Here is a 6,607-nt window from a genome sequence, read left to right as displayed (position 1 = left end):
CAATCTTCAAGCAGCAGAAAACTTGAAAACAAATATGGACAGTGTGGACTTTCAGTTAACCACTCAACTATAAATTCTCACCATTAAAGCAAGAGGATTGAAAAATTACAAATAGTTCTCGTAAATTTATCTTTGGGTTGACAATTGGATTATCCCAAATGATGCTAGAACATTAATTTATGATTTATTTTTTACACAAATCAAGACTAAAGTTCAATTCATAAATTCTTCTCATGTGTGTACAAACTAGATTGAAGCAATTTTCCTCATAAACTTCGAAACAACGAAGGGAAAATTATAATCACTAACGTTTTTCATTCTTCTAAAAAGGCTTAGAAAATTATAATCAGATACTTTTTCATTCTGCTAAAAAGGCTCAGAAAATTCAAATCACCCACATTTTTCATTCTGCAATATTTTATGTAATCACGCACATTTTTCATTCTTATGTAATATTTTATGCAGTTTTACCATTAACAACACATCTGCAACAATGTACAGAGGACAAAATATTCAAACATTTGTCAACCTAGAAACATTATTTTTAACATATTCTGGTCTATAAGTATATACATACCCAAAAACATTATTTTTAACATATTCTACGTATATTATATATGAAATTTTTCAGTCTCCCCTCACTAAACTCAAATCCTAGTTTTATTACACTTTCGAGATCAAAAAATAGGATGAGTTTAACTAAAATTAAAAAGAAATTTATTTGTTTTTCATTTTTTTAACTTAAGTAAATAAAAATACAACTAACACTAGTTAGTTTTCAAACTAGTTTTATTATAATTTCCAGATTCAAAAAAATAAGATGTCTCACTAAAAATAGAAAATAAATATTTGGTTTTCATTTTTTTAACTTAATTAAATAAAAATAAAAATAAAAATACAACACAATAGTTATTTTTCAATCAATCATGCGGATTTTAGTAGAAGTCTTTATTGTTGTGCACTTCACTACCATACTCAAACAAATCTAGCATTATAGAAGTCAACAAACAAAATAAAAAAATTTAACGATACCATGCATCATTGTATGTGGTAAAAATAGTGGAATTGTAGTCTATTATCTTTATAGTCCAAATTCATAGTGAGACTATTTAAACAATGAAAACCATGCAAATGTAGTATAAATAAAACATTTAGTGGAATTTTTCCAAACTATAGTGTATTTCATTGAAATTCAAACTTGTTAGAGAAAATACAATTTATTTTTTTAATAATAGATCGTATTTATACTTCATTTAAAGTCAATCTTTCTAGAGAAACTACAAAAAAACTTTTCAATAGGGATATCTTAACATAGCCTAGAAGAAATTTCAAAGCTTAAGAATCCTTCTTGACTTTGTATCCATCCATACCTCATATACTGCATGCCAATCAATATTAGATGATTCAGGTCCATTCAAAGATATTCTCATTAAAGCATCTAGTGTATCCAACCCTAGCCTTGATTTTGTGATGTTCTTGATGATGTTTTGCTTTGAAAATTCCCTTTCACAATCTACTGTACTTGCAGGAATAGTGAGCACGACTTGCCATAATTTCATCATATTAGGATAAGTTTTGTGCCATTGTTTTGTGTTACGAAAGACTTTCCATGCTTCTTTCATAGAAAAACCCTCACAAGCCAAATTTAATGAATCAACAAAAGGGTGCAACTCTCTTTTACAAGCTTTAACATCAAATAAAGCTACAAATCCAACATCACTTGATATGGTATGTTGCAAATGTTGAAAAAGATTTAAAAGCCAATGTTCTGAATTTTTCTCACGATTACGATGCTCTTCTGGATAATAGCAAGGGCTGAACAATTTTGTTGCATTAAAAAGATGAAGGTCTGGAAATCTTTCATTTAAAGAGTCTATGAGAGTCTCTATATAACCTTTTGTGAGTTGCTGACAACTCTCTTGTGTACCTTCAATACAAGGTTTCATAGATTGTTTCCTTGCTTCATTGCATTCAATATCCATGGCTAAGATAGAGATGTATCATAATTCATGTCTATCTACCAATGTCCCTTCATATTCAATATCAATGTATCCATTTTGAGAATCACTTAAAAATTTTGAAAGATAAATTGTGTCTTCTGCAAATGTCTCTTTTCTCAAAAACCATCTAGATAATGTGCTTATAGTTACTTCAAGAGCCAACCCAATAGTTGTAATGTCTACATTTTCTTCTTGAAAATTCATATTCAACTTGTTCAATTCCCCTATAACATCAGCAAGCATATGTAAACAATATTGGATAGAATATATCCGTGCCTTATCATACCATAATGAAGTTTTTTTGTTTTCATTTTTCCACAAAGTTAAAATTGCTACTTCACAAGCCTTATAATAACTTCCCCTCTGGATAACCATCGCACTGAATGTATTTGTAGAACATCAAGAACATCAATTTGCATGACTCTAAGCAAATCATTAAGTTCATTATTTCTTTTTGGGGAATTTTGAACCCATGAATACACTTTGTTTGCAATTTTTTCAACATATAATAACTCAGGTATTTTCTTAGAAGCATCTGCTACTACTAAAGACTCACGATGAGCCACACAATGAACTGTAATAAGGTTTGGATTGTTCTTTTTCAAAAATGAAACAAGACCATTTTCATGTCCAATCATTGCTGAAGCTCCATCTGTAGAAACAACTATCAAATCTTTATATTGAAGGCCTCTAACATTTATTAATTGATTGACACTATCATATATTGTTTTCCCTTTTCCATCCACTACATCATTGAGCTTCATAAACTGTGAGATAGGTGGCCCAAGACCCTTTGAGTCTAAATATGTTGCATAAACAACAAAGTGTTGCTCTAAAGTTAGATCAATGCTTTCATCAACCATTAATGAGAAGAAAGGGCTTTCCATCATATTTTTTATCTGAATCTGTTCAAGATATTTTGATATGCAATATATAAAATCATTTGCAAACTTACGATTTGTGTATGAAGAGTACTCTTGAGACTTTGGCATATATGGAGTTTTTGCATCCATTAGAAATTTGCAAAGTTTCTCATACTTTGAAAGAGATAAATCTTCTTGACAAATGAAATATGCTACTTTCATTGTAGAAATCACTATTTCCTTATTGGCATCTTCAAGCTGTCTAATATGATCGGGAATTGGTTTCATCTTTCCCTCCAGAGAATTTATCCATCTTGCCTTCGCATCTTTATGCACTAATGATTTTTCATGAGTAACAAGAGCATCATGTTGTAATGTTGTGCAACCATTACCTAAACCCCATGGTCCATTCATCTTATACTTCTCACAATAACTACACTTCATAGCTATTTTATCATCAAACCTCACATAATTCAACCAAAGAAACTTATCTAACCATTCCATACGAAAGTGTCTTTTTGTTTGCACTTTCATTTTTGAATTATTAGCAACTTCTTCTTCAACTTCATTTGTTTCTTCATCTAGATCACGATCAGAAGAACTTCCAAAAATTTCATGTAATTGTTGTTCCACATCAACATTATGGGTTTCTTCACATGTTTCTAAATTGTTTTGAGCCTTGGAAGTTTTCCCTTTTTTCCATCCATACATTTCCCCAGTTGTAGCTTGTAGTTTTCTCTTTTGAGACATTTGTAGATTTGTAATCACCTATATAAAATATATATATGAAAATTATAGTTCATTAAATCATACAAATTGGCTGAGTTAATACTTTCTAATAATGCATATTTATTTATTACCTAAAAAAGCATGAACATTGTTAAACCAATTACCCAAAAAAATATTTGTTAAAAAATATTAAATGTTAAAAAACAAGGTATTAACAATTGCATTTAGAACAAAAGAAATTGTTAAATAAAATTTAACTATTATATATAACTCAATTCAACAATTCAAGACTAAAGTTCAATTCATAAATTCTTCTCATGTGTGTACAAACAAGATTGAAGCAATTTTCCTCATAAACTTCGAAACAACGAAGGGAAAATTATAATCACTAACGTTTTTCATTCTTCTAAAAAGGCTTAGAAAATTATAATCAGATACTTTTTCATTCTGCTAAAAAGGCTCAGAAAATTCAAATCACCCACATTTTTCATTCTGCAATATTTTATGTAATCACACACATTTTTCATTCTTAGGTAATATTTTATGTAGTTTTACCATTAACAACACATCTGCAACAATGTACAGAGGACAAAATATTCAAACATTTGTCAACCTAGAAACATTATTTTTAACATATTCTTGTCTATAAGTATATACATACCCAAAAACATTATTTTTAACATATTCTACGTATATTATATATGAAATTTTTCAGTCTCCCCTCACTAAACTCAAATCCTAGTTTTATTACACTTTCCAGATCCAAAAAATAGGATGAGTTTAACTAAAATTAAAAAGAAATATTTGTTTTTCATTTTTTTAACTTAAGTAAATAAAAATACAACTAACACTAGTTAGTTTTCAAACTAGTTTTATTATAATTTCCAGATTCAAAAAAATAAGATGTCTCACTAAAAATAGAAAATAAATATTTGGTTTTCATTTTTTTAACTTAATTAAATAAAAATAAAAATAAAAATACAACACAATAGTTAGTTTTCAATCAATCATGCGGATTTTAGTAGAGGTCTTTATCGTTGTGCACTTCACTACCATACTCAAACAAATCTAGCATTATAGAAGTCAACAAACAAAATAAAAAAAATTAATGATACCATGCATCATTGTATGTGGTAAAAATAGTGGAATTGTAGTCTATTATCTTTATAGTCCAAATTCATAGTGAGACTATTTAAACAATGAAAACCATGCAAATTTAGTATAAATAAAACATTTAGTGGAATTTTTCCAAACTATAGTGTATTTCATTGAAATTCAAACTTGTTAGAGAAAATACAATTTATTTTTTTAATAATAGATCGTAATTATACTTCATTTAAAGTCAATCTTTCTAGAGAAACTACAAAAAACTTTTCAATAGGGATATCTTAACATAACCTAGAAGAAATTTCAAAGCTCAAGAATCCTTCTTGACTTTGTATCCGTCCATACCTCATATACTGCATGCCAATCAACATTAGATGATTCAGGTCCATTCAAAGATATTCTCATTAAAGCATCTAGTGTATCCAACCCTAGCCTTGATTTTCTGATGTCCTTGATGATGTTTTGCTTAGAAAATCCCCTTTCACAATCTACTGTACTTGCAGGAATAGTGAGCACGACTTGCCATAATTTCATCATATTAGGATAAGTTTTGTGCCATTGTTTTGTGTTACGAAAGACTTTCCATGCTTCTTTCATAGAAAAACCCTCACAAGCCAAATTTAATGAATCAACAAAAGGGTGCAACTCTCTTTTACAAGCTTTAACATCAAATAAAGCTACAAATCCAACATCACTTGATATGGTATGTTGCAAATGTTGAAAAAGCTTTAAAAGCCAACGTTCTGAATTTTTCTCACGATTACGATGCTCTTCTGGATAATAGCAAGGGCTGAACAATTTTGTTGCATTAAAAAGATGAAGGTCTAGAAATCTTTCATTTAAAGAGTCTATGAGAGTCTCTATATAACCTTTTGTGAGTTGCTGACAACTCTCTTGTGTACCTTCAATACAAGGTTTCATAGATTGTTTCCTTGCTTCATTGCATTCAATATCCATGGCTAAGATAGAGATGTATCGTAATTCATGTCTATCTACCAATGTCCCTTCATATTCAATCTCAATGTATCCATTTTGATAATCACTTAAAAATTTTGAAAGATAAATTGTGTCTTCTGCAAATGTCTCTTTTCTCAAAAACCATCTAGATAATATGCTTATAGTTACTTCAGGAGCCAACCCAATAGTTGTAATGTCTACATTTTCTTCTTGAAAATTCATATTCAACTTGTTCAATTCCCCTATAACATCAGCAAGCATATGTAAACAATATTGGATAGAATATATCCGTGCCTTATCATACCATAATGAAGTTTTTTTTTTTCATTTTTCCACAAAGTTAAAATTGCTGCTTCACAAGCCTTATAATAACTTCCCCTCTGGATAACCATCGCACTGAATGTATTTGTAGAACATCAAGAACATCAATTTGCATGACTTTAAGCAAATCATTAAGTTCATTATTTCTTTTTGGGGAGTTTTGAACCCATGAATACACTTTGTTTGCAATTTTTTCAACATATAATAACTCAGGTATTTTCTTAGAAGCATCTACTACTGCTAAAGACTCACGATGAGCCACACAATGAACTGTAATAAGGTTTGGATTGTTCTTTTTCAAAAATGAAACAAGACCATTTTCATGTCCAATCATTGTTGAAGCTCCATCTGTAGAAACAACTATCAAATCTTTATATCGAAGGCCTCTAACATTTATTAATTGATTGACACTATCATATATTGTTTTCCTTTTTCCATCCACTACATCATTGAGCTTCATAAACTGTGAGATAGGTGGCCCAAGACCCTTTGAGTCTAAATATGTTGCATAAACAACAAAGTGTTGCTCTAAAGTTCGATCAATGCTTTCATCAACCACTAATGAGAAGAAAGGGCTTTCCATCATATTTTTTATCTGAATCTGTTCAAGATATTTTGATATGCAATATA

The sequence above is a fragment of the Pinus tabuliformis genome, chromosome 1_2 (assembly GCF_031772625.1).
Source record: "Pinus tabuliformis cultivar Carrire ecotype Pingquan chromosome 1_2, CPIR1, whole genome shotgun sequence".
In the NCBI taxonomy this organism is placed as follows: Eukaryota; Viridiplantae; Streptophyta; class Pinopsida; order Pinales; family Pinaceae; genus Pinus; species Pinus tabuliformis.
Note: the sequence above shows the minus strand (reverse complement) of the source record.